Source organism: Gossypium arboreum, chromosome 8 (genome assembly GCF_025698485.1).
Source record: "Gossypium arboreum isolate Shixiya-1 chromosome 8, ASM2569848v2, whole genome shotgun sequence".
NCBI lineage: Eukaryota > Viridiplantae > Streptophyta > Magnoliopsida > Malvales > Malvaceae > Gossypium > Gossypium arboreum.
This window is the reverse complement of record NC_069077.1, coordinates 56723446-56739770: the sequence shown is the minus strand read 5'-3', so window position 1 is coordinate 56739770 and position 16325 is coordinate 56723446. Positions and strand designations below refer to the sequence as shown.

Below are 16325 nucleotides of genomic sequence, written 5' to 3'. Positions count from 1 at the left end.
CGGAGGATCGGATCTACATCAAGGGTCACATTATCCAGATTTACTCCAGTAGATTTTGTTAAAAAACTTTTTGATTTATATGGCATGTATAGGAGTTGATTTGATAATGTAATTGTGTGAATGATTAAATATGTAAAGTATGTTAAATGTGATGTTTTGTGTTTGGAAATGAAATATACATATTTTGGATTGAAATAATTGATTGGTTGGGTTCTATTAGTGTATAATTGTGTTTAGGTACAAGAAATGGATAAAAGAATGTTATTTGATCAAGATTTATAAGTCGTGTTTTGGGCATAAATTAAGTGTGTTTGATATGTGAAAATAGCTTAAAAATAGTGAAAAATAAGGTTTTCACACGGCCAAGTCACATGGGCGTGTGCTCAGGCCATGTGGTAAAGTCAGAATCACCCATGGGCAGGCCACACGGGCATGTCCTAGGCCACACGGGCATGTCCCAGGCCACACGGGCATGTGCCCCTATTTTCAAGGAAAATTTTCCAAATTTCCCGGTTTAGTCCCAAATCACTTCCTAAGCATATTTTGTGCCTCGTAGGTCCATATTAAGGACTTAAAGATGAAATTTGAGAAATTTTTTAATTGAAATACAGATTTATGACTTGGTTTTATAGGTTTATTATTGTTTAATTCAGGTAGCAACTCAAACCCTGTTCCAGCGTCGAATATGGGCGAGAGGTGTTATAAAACACACGAGAGTAAGCTTATGAAAGCTTAGTAAGCTCATAGGTTTTAAGGTAAATCTTACCAAATGAGTTATAATTCAAACAATAAATAGAACATTTTATTAATATTCCCTGCCAATGACAATCTCAAATGAGGAATTCACTTGATTGAGCTCAATATCAGAATTGATGGAATTCTATCACTTTAATTCATATAACACTTACCATTTCTTGCCAAATTAGAGAACGTCTTACGGATTTGAGTACATCATTTGTTTGATGCCATAGTCCAACTATGGTCTTACACATATTTTGCCATGGCCCTGCCATTATCTTTTACTTTATCACAATGCCATAGCCCAGCTATGGTCTTACATGTAACGCCCCCACACCCGAGACCGTCGCCGGAGTCGAGTATGAGGTGTTACTAAGCTTAGTTTAACATTTTTAGAACTTTGAATTATTTGTTTCTACATTCACAGCTTTTAAGCTACTTGCATCACAGTTACAAGAAAAATCATATCTCAAGTTACGAAACTCAAAATTAAGATCCGTAAATTTTTCCTGAATCTAGACTCATAAAACTATCTACTAATTTTTTTCTAGAATTTTTGGTTGGGCCAATTAGTACAGTTTATTAGTTAAAGTTACCCCTGTTTCAGGACTCGACTGGTCTGACCTCTGTTTACTTCGAACCACATTTATCTCTGTACAAAATTCATATGACTATGAGATTTGTTTATACTAAAACTCGACTCAATAAGGATTCTGAGGATATAAAATACACCACATAATTATATCTTTACAATTTATGGTGAATTTCTAAAGTAGGAACAGGGGATTCAGAAACTGCTATGACTCTGTTTCACTAAAATTAAAATATCTTCTAACATATACTTCCTTTACTTGTTTCATTTGTTTCATGTGAAACTAGACATAATAAGCTTCAATTTTATATGTATTTCACCACCAAATTCAATTTCTATGATTTTTAGTAAATTTTCAAACTCGCGTTAGTGTTGCTGCGGTATTCTGCTTATGGTAAATTTCATCCTTTTATGAGTTTTATGCACTAAGTATCTTAATAGTTTTCCTTAACATCAAACATAATCTAAACTAACCATTTTCATAATTTATCATTATCAAGCATTTCCTCAACCATTTCACAACCATACCATAAGATCATTTACACAAAATGGGTATATTGCTATACATGCCATACTTAAATTTACAAGCCATTTACCAAAAATCTTCGGATAGTGTGATGAGCCTTCGACCTATCCCGACTCTGAGCTGGCTTGTCCAAAACTACAATGAGTAAGAAGGAGGAGTAAGCATAAATGCTTAGTAAGTTCATATGCAAATAATAAGTAACATAACAAACAGTTATACCACCAACATTAGCATACATCACTAAAACACATATCACATTTTTAATCATTCTTCATCATCTTATTACCTTATCGTGGTTGTATCAATACTCAACCCGAGGGTTAAATACATACCTGTCCAAAATATCCATTTCATATCACTTACCAATACGTCTCTTTACATCTCAAATTTTCCTCCATTTGAGTAGAACTTTACCCGTTGAACACATCGAATATAATTCGGATACATGGATAACTTGCACATAAGTGCCACATATTCAATCAAGCAATCATGTAACCCGCCCATAAGCGAACTCGGACTCAACTCAACGAGCTCAGGCGTTCGCATCCATAAGTGAACTCGGACTCAACTCAACGAGTTCGGATGCCTAGTTACATCTCACGAACTCGGACTCAACTCAACGAGTTCGGACATTTGCATCCATAAGTGAACTCGGACTCAACTCAACGAGTTCGGATGCTCAACCATTCTAGTGACATGTCACTTGTATCCTAATCTATTCCTAAGGTTCAAACGGGATTTTTCTCGAACACTTATCCTTGCCGTCTTCCGTAGAATGCCGAAATCAATACTCGGTAACAATTATATTTAACAAGTAGTTCACATAATTTACATATTATTTGAAATTAACCACAAAGCATACATTTCATAATAAAATTCAGCATAACATATAATTAATATCAATAACTTAAAAATAACAATTATGCTACATTATTTACACATGAACTTACCTTGGTACCAAAATACAAAGATTTTGCAATTTAGTCCACAATCTTTTCTTTTCCTCGATTGAGGTCGATTCCACGTCTTTCTTGATCTAAAATAACACATTTAGCTTATTTAATACTCACATTATCAAATTAATCCTTAACTCAAATTTTGGCAAAATTACAATTTTACCCCTAAACTTTTGCATATTTACATTTTTGCCCCTAGGCTCGGGATTAAACTTTATTCCTTATTCTTATGTTTTACAACATGCTGATCACTTTTCTCTTCTATGGAAACATCAAATTCTCACTCTAACATGTACTTGTGACTATTAGGTATTTTTACCGATTAAGCCCTTTTACTCGTTTTTGCTTAAAATCGAGTAGTACAAGTTGTCTAACATAATTTAAAACTTCATATTCTATCATAAAACATCAAAATACACAAATTTCACCTATGGGTATTTTTCCAAATATAAACCCTAGGTTAAATTATTGCTAACATAAGCTTTATCGAGTTACCGGGATCTCAAAAACGTAAAAATCATTAAAAACGGGGCTTGGAATCACTTACTATGGAGCTTGGAAGCTTGAAACAAACCCTAGCTATGGAGAACCCTTGAAATTTCGGCCTAATGAAGAAGATGGACAAAAATTGGCTTTTAATTTTGTTTTTAATTCATTTTAATAACTAAATGACCAAAATACCCTTACTACTAAACTTTTCAAAAATTCCTTCCATGTCCTAATTTTGTCCATGAACTTAAAATTGGTCAAATTGCTATTTAAGACCTCCTCATTAATATTCCAAAACAATTTCATACTAAAAACTTCTAGAATGCAAGTTTTGCAACTTATTCGATTTAGTCCTTACTTTCAATTTAAGCACTTTAGGCATAGAATTTCATCATGAAATTTTCACACAATCATGCAATCATATCATAAACATCAAAATCATTGTAAAATAATTATTTCTATCTCGGATTTGTGGTCACGAAACCACTATTCCGATTAAGCCCTAATTTAGGATATTACATTACACTTTATTATGATGCCATATCCGTGCTATGGTCTTACACGTACACACATGTACTTCCATGTCTAACCATGGTCTTACATCCACGATGCTATAACCCGGTTATGGAATTTTCACTGAAATGCCATAGTCCAGCTATGGTCTTACATTCACACTATTCCATGGTCCAACCTGTCAACTCATCACTGGTCACAAAACGATCGTATTCAATCCAACGTTCTACTCAATTTGAACTTCCAATTCGGTTTTTATATTTTTATAATATTCATAATTCAATAATGAAATATAAAATAAAACATTATATCATTTCTAAATTAACAATTAAACATGAAAATTTAACCATATGAACTTACTTGGGCCAATCTGTAGAATTTGTAAAAATTTAGGGACTAGTCAGAATTTTCTCTTTTTCACGTTTATCTTCAGATTCTCAATCTATAATATAAAATTTTTCATTCATCAACACCAAGTTCAATTCTAATTTAGTTCACAATTTATGCCCTTTAATTTTTGAAATTACATTTTTACCTTAAAATTTTATAGTTTTTACAATTTAGTCCCTGATCAATTCACCCATCAATTGAGATAATTTTCCCAATTAACACTTTATCTAATTATTTTAAGCTACTACACAACCTTTGATAATTAGAATTTCAATACTAAACCCTAATCTTAACTTTTTCACAATTAGGTCCTAAAAATCAATTTCTATTAAAATTACTGAATAAAATCATCACTTAACAAAATTAAAACTTCAAATCCATCCTTACTCATCATAAATTTCCAACACTTATCAATGGAAACTTTCAAAATCACTCATAGAATCAAAAACTAATGAATTCAATAGTTGGACCTAGTTGTAAAAGTATCAAAATCACAAAAATTACAAGAAATAAACAGGAATTGAACTTACTTGGAATGAAAATATGAAACACCAGCTTAGAGATACTCTTTAATGGTGTTTTTGGCTGAAGAAAAATGTAACACCCCGAACCCGAGACCGTCGCCGGAGTCGAACGCGAGGTGTTAACAGACTTCAACCCACTTATTGACAATTTTCAGACAAGCTGCCAATCTGAGTACTAGTCGCTCCAAAATTCTTAACTTGAGTTTTACAACTCGAAAATCAGTTCCGTAAATTTTTCCTGAAACTAGACTCATATGTCCATCTACATATTTTTTCTAGAATTTTGGTCGAGCCAATTAGTACAGTTTATTAGTTAAAGTCTCGCCTGTTGTAGGGATCGACTACACTGACCTTTGTGCGTTACGAATTGGATATCTCCCTGTACAGGGCTTCAATACTGATGCCGTTTGTTTCTATAGAAACTAGACTCAGAGAGGAATCTACACATATATGGAATGACTCCTAATTATCTCTGGTTAATTTACAATGATTTTCCAAAGTTGGAACAGGGGATCCAGAAACCGTTCTGGCCCTATTTCACAAGAACTTTAAAATCTGTTAACTTATAACTCATATGACCATTTCGTTTCTTCCATATGAAAGTAGATTCATCAAGGTACACTTACATAATTTATTTGCTATTTAATACCATTCCTACTATTTTTAGTGATTTTTCACATCCACGTCACTGCTGCTGTCAGCATCTGCCTTTAGTAGGCTTTACCTATTTCATACTTTCCATGATTCAATTGGCCCTTTTTACATACATAGCACAAAGCGTGATCATGATTAACCATTCCAATGGCTAATCGTTTCAAAATAATTCCATACCTCATAAGGGTCAACATACAAACGATTATAGTTCTATGCTAAAACGTATATAAGCCATTTTCGCATGGCTATCCAAGTTTACACAAACCGGAAGGTACATGACCTTCAACAAAGGATGGTCCTATACATGCCATTTCAAAGTTCAACCAAAATTTGTACCAAAATGGGGCTTCGATAGTGTGGATGACTTCGACTTCTTTGATCCCGAATCCGATAGCTAACGAGCGAAACCTATAAAACAGAGAGCCAAAGCAACGGGTAAGCATTTTAATGCTTAGTAAGTCTCAAGCAATGAAATCAGCTTTGACTAAGGTATTTTATTCACATGGCTAATTAAACCACTTTACTAATTCACATTCCCATACTCATACTTATTTCACATCACCGACCCTTATGTTCATACACAAAAGAACAACTTAGCCCAAGGCCGGTAGCTCGTTTATCAACTTAGCGATACTTACTTGTAAGAATTCAATTAGTACAAGCACATACAAACATACCTCATTGCTGGAATTTTCACAAGTGTATAAGCTGAAATTTTCACAGCAAGATTGCTCACTTCGAATCACATACTTTCGGGATTTAACCGGATATAGCGACTCGCACGATTGCCTTCGGGTCATAACCCGGATTTGGTGACTTGCACAAAGGCCTTCGGGTCTTAGCCCGGATATATCAACTCGCACGAATGCCTTCGGGTCTTAGCCCGGATATATCAACTCGCACGAATGCCTTCGGGTCTTAGCCCGGATATATCAACTCGCACGAATGCCTTCGGGTCTTAGCCCGGATATATCTCCAATGTTCACTTACACATATATCAATATTCAAGACACGTCCATAGTTCATTTTCGTTACTAAAGCTCTAACACAAAATATTTATCAACCTTTACTATTTCGGCTCAATGGCCACACAAACAAGGAGCATAATTTTGATATAATTCAAGTAGGGTCATCACTCGAAGACTTACCTCGGATGTTGTCGAGCGATTTCGACGGCTATTCAACTACTTTTTCCTTCCCTTTATCGGATTTAGCTCCCCTTTGCTCTTGAGCTTAATTCACACAAATTTAACTTATTAAAATCTCATCATGATAGCTTATGGCCGAATATGACAAGGAGTGTAAATGGTCATATGGCCATCCTTTAGCTCAAATACACAATGGTCATGCACATTTTACATCACAACAAGCAATTCAATACATTCAAACATCAACGTGAAGTTCAAAGTACTTGGCCCTTATATACATTAGGCATCAAAGTTGCATATGTACGAAATCATAAATCGAACTCAACACATTAGTTAATATTCCTCTTAGTCAATTTTCTAAGCCAAGAATAGGCATCAATATGCTTGCCTCAAACCGAATGCATGCACACTAATTACCCTCATGTGGCGAATATACACTTAATACCACACAAAAAAACAGCATACATTTTACTACTAACACATTACATATCGTAATTCATTGCACATCTCTTATTTACTTCATAATCAACACATCATCACAAGCAAATATACACTTTGAATTAGTATATATGTCATACCAATCCATCATGTGCAAACATATATTCATATTCATGTAGGTGCAAGGGCCGAATTCTCAAGTGGCTTATATCCAAATATATACACATTTCCAAAGCTTAAATCTTACTTACCATGCAACATGCATGAATTATACTTATGGATATATCATGGCGAATACCACAACACCACACCATTTCAATTTGGTCATGGTGAAACAAAGAACTTAGTATCTCATTCAAAAAAAAATGCTAAAAGAAAATCTAAGAATCTTCAATCCTCCATCACATGTATCACTTTCAAGCTTGTTATTTAACATGCAATGGCATTAACACCACATTCACTTTGGCCGAATTTCATTCCCATGACATAACAAGGATTTGAACCATGGGCTAGCAAGAACATTAAGCTAGCAACTAAAAACATGCATGAACCTCAAACATACCTTAATCTTGATGCAAGTTTAGCCAACCTCTTCCTAATCCTCTTCCAAACCAAGTATGAAGCAAAACTCCTTCCTTATCCCGAGTATTTTCGCCAACAAGAGAGTGAAAAGAGATGAACAAAATTTTTTCTTTCTTTCTTTAGGACATTCGCCAAGCTATGGAGGAAGATGGACACTTTTTTTTGTTTCTCATCTACTAACATTAATTGTTTATTCCATACCCTTATTTTATTCTTTCCATCATAACCCATTTACCAAACATGTTTCATGACATGATTTTTGCCCATAAATCCTTGTCATGGCCGGCCACTAGCTATGGGGGAATTTGACATGCAAGTCCATTGTTTTGCATGCATCCTTTAATTAGTCATCACACTTTTCCCTCATACTTTCAAAGTTTATTACTAGGTCCTTTCTAGTGAAATTCACATCTATAATTCTAAATCAAAGCATAAAAATATCACACATGAGTTAACACACATTATAGGCAATAAAATAAATATTAAATTATTTTTATGCCTTGGTTTTGTGGTCCCGAAACCACATTTCGACTAGGGTCGTTTTAAGGTGTCACAACTCTCCCCACTTTAGAAATTTTCGTCCCCGAAAATCTTACCGTAAATAGGTTTGGATATTGCTCTTTCATAGAGTTCTCGGGTTCCCAAGTAGCTTCTTCTATCCGTGTTTGAGCCATAACACTTTCACTAGCGGAACCCTTTTGTTTCGCAACTCTTTCATTTCACGAGCTAGGATACGAATCGGTTCTTCTTCATAACTCATATCGGCTTGAATTTCAACCTCGATGGACTAATTACGTGCGACGGATCAGATCTATAGCGTCAAGCATTGAAACATGGAAGACGCTAGAATCTTTTCAAGTTCGGGGCAAGATCAAACGATCATAATCGGGCCAACTCGTTCGGAGATTTCAGACGGCCCAATGAATCTCGGCTCAACTTGCCCTTACGGCCGAATCTGAGTATCTTTTTCCACGGCGAAACTTTAAGAAACACTTTATCTCCCACCGATACTCAATGTCCTTTCGCTTCAAACCGCATACGATTTCGACGATCGGAGGCTATCTTGATTTTCACGGATTACTTTTACTTTCTGTTCAGCATCTTTAATCAAATCCACTCCAAAAATTTTGTTCTCACCGAGCTCGGTCCAAAACAATGGTGTACGGCATTTACGCTCGTACAAAGCCTCGTAAGGCGCCATCTTAATACTTGATTGAAAACTATTGTTGTGCGAATTCAATCAAAGGTAGGTACCGTTCCCATGAACCACCGAACTCGAGGATGCAACATCTCAACATATCCTCAAGTATCCGAATTATACGCCGGATTGACCATCGGTTTGGGGGTGAAAGGCGGTCTTGAAATGCAACTTGGTGCCCAATGCTTCTTGTAATTTCTTCCAAAATCGCGAGGTGAACCTCGGATCTCTATCCGACACAATGTAAATCGGTACCCGTGTAATCTCACAACCGAGAAACGTACAATTCAGCTAGTTTATCCAATGAAAAATCCATACGCATTGTGGATAAAGTGAGCCGACTTAGTCGGTCTATCAATAATAACCCAAATTGCATCCTTCTTACTTGTCGACAACGGCAATCCGGACATAAAGTCCATTGTGACTCGATCCCATTTCCACTCGGGTATCGTGATCGGTCAAGTAACCTCAAGGCACTTGATGCTCCGCTTTCACTTGTTGACATATTAAACATCTTGCAACAAAGTCGGAGATGTCTCGTTTCATACCATGCCACCAAAACCGACGTTTCAACTCATTGTACATCTTCGTACTCCCGGGTGGATTGCCATTCGGCTACAATGAGCTTCGCTCGAATTATCGAAATAAGTTCAATTCTTTGGAACACACAAACGACTTCGAACCTCAAACAATCGTCATCATCAATTTGAAACTCCGATTCCTTGTTCGAACACACTCACCCGTTTTGCACGCAACTCCTCATCAACTTTTCGAGCTTCACGAATTTGATGAGTCAACAATGGTTTGGCCTTTAATTCGGCTACTAACACATTGTCGGGTAGGATAGACAAGTGTACATTCATCGTCAGAAGCAAACGGTGATTTCCGCTTAAGGCATCCGCAACCACATTAGCCTTCCCGGGTGATAGTCAATGACCAGCTCATAATCCTTTAATGTACTCGAGCCAACGTCTTTGTCGCAGATTTAAGTCTCTTTGAGTCATCAAATATTTGAGACTTTTGTGATCCGAATACACATGGCACTTCTCACCAAATAAGTAATGTCGCCATATCTTTAAGGCGAATACGATGGCGACCAATTCGAGATCATGGGTCGGATAATTTTTCTCATGTGGCTTTAATTGTCTCGACGATAGGCCACAACTCGACCTTCTTGCATCAATACGCAACCTAACCCAAGTAGGGAGGCGTCACTATAGATGACAAACTCTTTGCCGATTCGGTCGTACTAGTACTTGGAGCTTCCGTCAAATGAGTTTTCAATTGGTCAAAACTTTTTCGACACTTTTCCGTCCATTCAAACTTGACATCTTTACAAGCGGTTTACGTCATGGGTGTGGCTATCATCGAGAATCCTTTTACAAACCGTCGGTAGTAACCGCAAGTCCCAAAAAGCTCCGAACCTCGGTAATATTTCTTGGAGGTTTCCGATTAAGTATGGCTGAAATTTTGCTTGGGTCGACTCGAATACCCGATGCGATACCACGTGACCCAAGAAGCTAACCTCTTAACCGTAACTCACACTTGCTAAACTTAGCATATAACCGCTATCCCGTAAAATTTGCAACACTAATCTCGGGTGCTCGCATGTTCGGTCTCATCTCTTGAATAGACCAAGATGTCGTCGATGAACACAACTACGAACCGATCCAAATATGATCAAGATCCGATTCATCAAATCCATAAATACCGTAGGGCATTAGTGAGCCCAAACGGCATCACTAAGAACTCGTAGTGACCATATCTCGCTCAAGGCGGTTTTGGGTATGTCCGAATCTCGGATTCATGAATCGATAATAGCCCGACCTCAAATCTATTTTTGAGAACACCGAGGCTCCTTCAGCTTGATCGAACAAATCATCGATACGTGGTAACGGATACTTGTTCTTTATTGTCACTTTATTAAGTCGACGATAGTCGATGCACAACCTCATGGTTCCGTCCTTCTTTTCACAAACAACACCGGTGCACCCCAAGGTGAAAAACTCGGCGAGCAAAACCTCTATCCATCAACTCTTGCAACCGAGCTTTCAACTCCTTTAATTCCGTTGGTGCCATACGATATGGAGCTATCGAAATCGGTGTGGTCCTGTACAAGCTCAATGCCAAACTCTATCTCCCGAACAGTGGCAAACCCGCAATTCTTCGGAAAAACGTCCGGTATTCACAAACCACCAAGATGATTTGGGTTCTATTCCTAACTCCTTATCATCAAGTACATACGCAAGGTATGCTTCACACCCTTTTCTTACATATTTCGGGCCAACATTGATGATATTACGGTGGCAACCCTTCAAGTTCGTAGACTCAACTCGGATCATCTCGTTGTTTATGCATCTCAAATCAATAGTCTTGCTTTTGCAATTCACAACCGCATCATGCACGGTCAACCAATCCAACCCAAGAATAACATCAAATTCATCGAACGGCAAAAGCATCAAGTCCACGGAAAACAGTACCTCGAATTACTAGGGGCATTTCTTACACACTTTGTCGACCAGCACATAACGACCCAAAGGATTTGACACCGAATTACGAACTCAAGAGACTCAATAGGTAAAGTCTTATTGGATGCTAAGGTTTCGCATATATAAGAATGAGTAGAACCAGGTCAATCAAAGCAATCACATTAGTATCAAAGAGAATGAAAGTACCAGTAATAACATCCGGCGAGGAGGCATCCTCGCGTGCAGATAGCATAAGTCCTAGCTGGAGCGCGAGCCTCGGATCTGGTCGCAGATCTCTAGATCCTCTCGACCACCACTAGCCTTGCCCGTATTTCCGGATGGTCTACCTCGAGCGGTGGTAGTACCGGTTTCCCACTCCGATCTACATTCATTCGGACAACCTCGGGCAATCTTTAATGAAGTGGTCAACTGATCCACACTTGTAACAGAGCGGTCACGGAATCTACAGACTTCCAAAATGCCATTTGCCACAACATCGCACTCGTCCTCTCTCGTCGATCATTCCCACCTCTGGCGATCAAGTGATTCGTGTGGTCACAGGGGTCGATCGCGGTCTCGTCTAGAAAAGCCCGAAGTGTCTCTAGATCGGCCTAAGCCATCTCTAAGTTTCTTTGATGATGTTGGAAGGGCTTCCCGAATACCTCTTCGAAACTCCCTTGCTCCCGCTTGACTTTCCTTTTCTCCATACTAAACTCCTCGGCTTTGCATCGCTCGCTCGACGAGAGTCACAAACTCTGATTTCCAAAATGCCAACATACACTTTATCTCATCATTCAGTCCATCTTGAGCGTTTACATCACTTACGAAGAAATGCATTCTCGCTGCATGGCTAAGCCTCACAAATTTTCGCTCATAGTCGGTAACCGACATGGAACCTTGTTTAAGTTCGAGAAATTCCTTTCGTTTTTAGTCCATAAATCTCGATCGATATACTTTTTCCAAACTCGGTTTGGAAGAACTCCCAAGTTACTTGTTCGCGGGCACAACAAGTCGAGTACTCCACCAATAGTAGGCGTAATCACGTAGCAAGGAGATGGTACACTTTAGGCATTCATCGGTGTACAAGATAGCTCATCGAGTACCGGATCGTGTTGTCCAACCAAAATTCGCTTGCTCGGCATCATCACCGTCCGTAGCTTTAAATTCAGTAGCCCCATGTTTTCGGATTCTATCAACTGGGGCTTATTCGACCTTATTTGGTCAATTACGGAGGCATTGTAGGTCTTGAAATGTGTTTGTTGGGAATGGAGGTTGTGGAACAGTAGTATTAGTTCGAATGTATTGGTTGAACCAATCATTCATCACGCTATAAAAGGCTTGTCTAGCCTCGTCATTCGGATTGCTAGCAACAGGTTGAGAGTCCGCCGGCGCTGTCCCTTGTGCGGGAGCAGGCGCCACACTCTCCACATCATCAGCTATCGCTCGGTTGGGATCGGGATCCATTACTATAAATAAACACAAGTTCAAACGTCAGAAATCACCACACTATCATATAATCACATAAAATGGCATGTATAGCTAGACCCAAACGCATTACGGTAGTCCTAGAATCGACTAAACCGTAGCTCTGATACCAATAAAATTGTAACACCCCGAACCCGAGACCGTCGCCGGAGTCGAACGCGAGGTGTTAACAGACTTCAACCCACTTATTGACAATTTTCAGACAAGCTGCCAATCTGAGTACTAGTCGCTCCAAAATTCTTAACTTGAGTTTTACAACTCGAAAATCAGTTACGTAAATTTTTCCTGAAACTAGACTCATATGTCCATCTACATATTTTTTTCTAGAATTTTTGGTCGAGCCAATTAGTACAGTTTATTAGTTAAAGTCTCGCCTGTTGTAGGGATCGACTACACTGACCTTTGTGCGTTACGAATTGGATATCTCCTGTACAGGGCTTCAATACTGATGCCGTTTGTTTCTATAGAAACTAGACTCAGAGAGGAATCTACATATATGGAATGACTCCTAATTATCTCTGGTTAATTTACAATGATTTTCCAAAGTTGGAACAGGGGATCCAGAAACCGTTCTGGCCCTATTTCACAAGAACTTTAAAATCTGTTAACTTATAACTCATATGACCATTTCGTTTCTTCCATATGAAAGTAGATTCATCAAGGTACACTTACATAATTTATTTGCTATTTAATACCATTCCTACTATTTTTAGTGATTTTTCACATCCACGTCACTGCTGCTGTCAGCATCTGCCTTTAGTAGGCTTTACCTATTTCATACTTTCCATGATTCAATTGGCCCTTTTTACATACATAGCACAAAGCGTGATCATGATTAACCATTCCAATGGCTAATCGTTTCAAAATAATTCCATACCTCATAAGGGTCAACATACAAACGATTATAGTTCTATGCTAAAACGTATATAAGCCATTTTCGCATGGCTATCCAAGTTTACACAAACCGAAGGTACATGACCTTCAACAAAGGATGGTCCTATACATGCCATTTCAAAGTTCAACCAAAATTTGTACCAAAATGGGGCTTCGATAGTGTGGATGACTTCGACTTCTTTGATCCCGAATCCGATAGCTAACGAGCGAAACCTATAAAACAGAGAGCCAAAGCAACGGGTAAGCATTTTAATGCTTAGTAAGTCTCAAGCAATGAAATCAGCTTTGACTAAGGTATTTTATTCACATGGCTAATTAAACCACTTTACTAATTCACATTCCCATACTCATACTTATTTCACATCACCGACCCTTATGTTCATACACAAAAGAACAACTTAGCCCAAGGCCGGTAGCTCGTTTATCAACTTAGCGCATACTTACTTGTAAGAATTCAATTAGTACAAGCACATACAAACATACCTCATTGCTGGAATTTTCACAAGTGTATAAGCTGAAATTTTCACAGCAAGATTGCTCACTTCGAATCACATACTTTCGGATTTAACCGGATATAGCGACTCAGACGATTGCCTTCGGTCATAACCGGATTTGGTGACTTGCACAAAGGCCTTGGTCTTAGCCCGGATATATCAACTCGCATACGAATGCCTTGGTCTTAGCCCGGATATATCAACTCGCACGAATGCCTTCGGGTCTTAGCCCGGATATATCTCCAATGTTCACTTACACATATATCAATATTCAAGACACGTCCATAGTTCATTTTCGTTACTAAAGCTCTAACACAAAATATTTATCAACCTTTACTATTTCGCTCAATGGCCACACAAACAAGGAGCATAATTTTGATATAATTCAAGTAGGGTCATCACTCAAGACTTACCTCGGATGTTGTCGAGCGATTTCGACGGCTATTCAACTACTTTTTCCTTCCCTTTATCGGATTTAGCTCCCTTTGCTCTTGAGCTTAATTCACACAAATTTAACTTATTAAAATCTCATCATGATAGCTTATGGCGAATATGACAAGGAGTGTAAATGGTCATATGGCCATCCTTTAGCTCAAATACACAATGGTCATGCACATTTTTACATCACAACAAGCAATTCAATACATTCAAACATCAACGTGAAGTTCAAAGTACTTGGCCCTTATATACATTAGGCATCAAAGTTGCATATGTACGAAATCATAAATCGAACTCAACACATTAGTTAATATTCCTCTTAGCAATTTTCTAAGCCAAGAATAGGCATCAATATGCTTGCCTCAAACCGAATGCATGCACACTAATTACCCCTCATGTGGCGAATATACACTTAATACCACACAAAAAACAGCATACATTTTACTACTAACACATTACATATCGTAATTCATTGCACATCTCTTATTTACTTCATAATCAACACATCATCACAAGCAAATATACACTTTGAATTAGTATATATGTCATACCAATCCATCATGTGCAAACATATATTCATATTCATGTAGGTGCAAGGGCCGAATTCTCAAGTGGCTTATATCCAAATATATACACATTTCCAAAGCTTAAATCTTACTTACCATGCAACATGCATGAATTATACTTATGGATATATCATGGCGAATACCACAACACCACACCATTTCAATTTGGTCATGGTGAAACAAAGAACTTAGTATCTCATTCAAAAAAAAATGCTAAAAGAAAATCTAAGAATCTTCAATCCTCCATCACATGTATCACTTTCAAGCTTGTTATTTAACATGCAATGGCATTAACACCACATTCACTTTGGCAATTTCATTCCCATGACATAACAAGGATTTGAACCATGGGCTAGCAAGAACATTAAGCTAGCAACTAAAAACATGCATGAACCTCAAACATACCTTAATCTTGATGCAAGTTTAGCCAACCTCTTCCTAATCCTCTTCCAAACCAAGTATGAAGCAAAACTCCTTCCTTATCCCGAGTATTTTCTACCAACAAGAGAGTGAAAAGAGATGAACAAAATTTTTTCTTTCTTTCTTTAGGACATTCGCCAAGCTATGGAGGAAGATGGACACTTTTTTTTGTTTCTCATCTACTAACATTAATTGTTTATTCCATACCCTTATTTTATTCTTTCCATCATAACCCATTTACCAAACATGTTTCATGACATGATTTTTGCCCATAAATCCTTGTCATGGCCGGCCACTAGCTATGGGGGAATTTGACATGCAAGTCCATTGTTTTGCATGCATCCTTTAATTAGTCATCACACTTTTCCCTCATACTTTCAAAGTTTATTACTAGGTCCTTTCTAGTGAAATTCACATCTATAATTCTAAATCAAAGCATAAAAATATCACACATGAGTTAACACATTATAGGCAATAAAATAAATATTAAATTATTTTTATGCCTTGGTTTTGTGGTCCCGAAACCACATTTCGACTAGGGTCGTTTTAAGGCTGTCACAAAAAATGAAGAAATGTCTAGATTTTCAACTTAGTCTTTATTTTATTTGTTTAATTTGCAAAATTTCCAATTTTGCCCTTATTTCACCCAATTTCTTTGTTTTTTTCTGCCTTAACCGTTTCAGCTATTTATTTTGGGCTAATTTTCCCTCTAAGTCCTTCTTTATTTATTACTTATGCTATTTAATCCCTATTTCCTTAATTGATTAATTTTACACTTTTTTCAGTTTAGTCCTTTTTAATTAATTAACTAT

The 16325-nt window shown here is 37.5% G+C and overlaps 1 long non-coding RNA gene across 1 annotated transcript; it reads right to left on the bottom strand.

Annotated features, from left to right (window-relative positions):
- Positions 1-5517: 5517 nt before the first annotated feature.
- On the bottom strand, positions 5518-14569 carry LOC128296326 (uncharacterized). Its single transcript, XR_008286895.1, has 3 exons — positions 14503-14569; positions 6531-6614; positions 5518-5790 (listed from the first exon to the last, which is right to left on the bottom strand). It is a non-coding gene; the product is annotated as an uncharacterized LOC128296326 (long non-coding RNA).
- Between the last annotated feature and the right edge of the window lie 1756 nt (positions 14570-16325).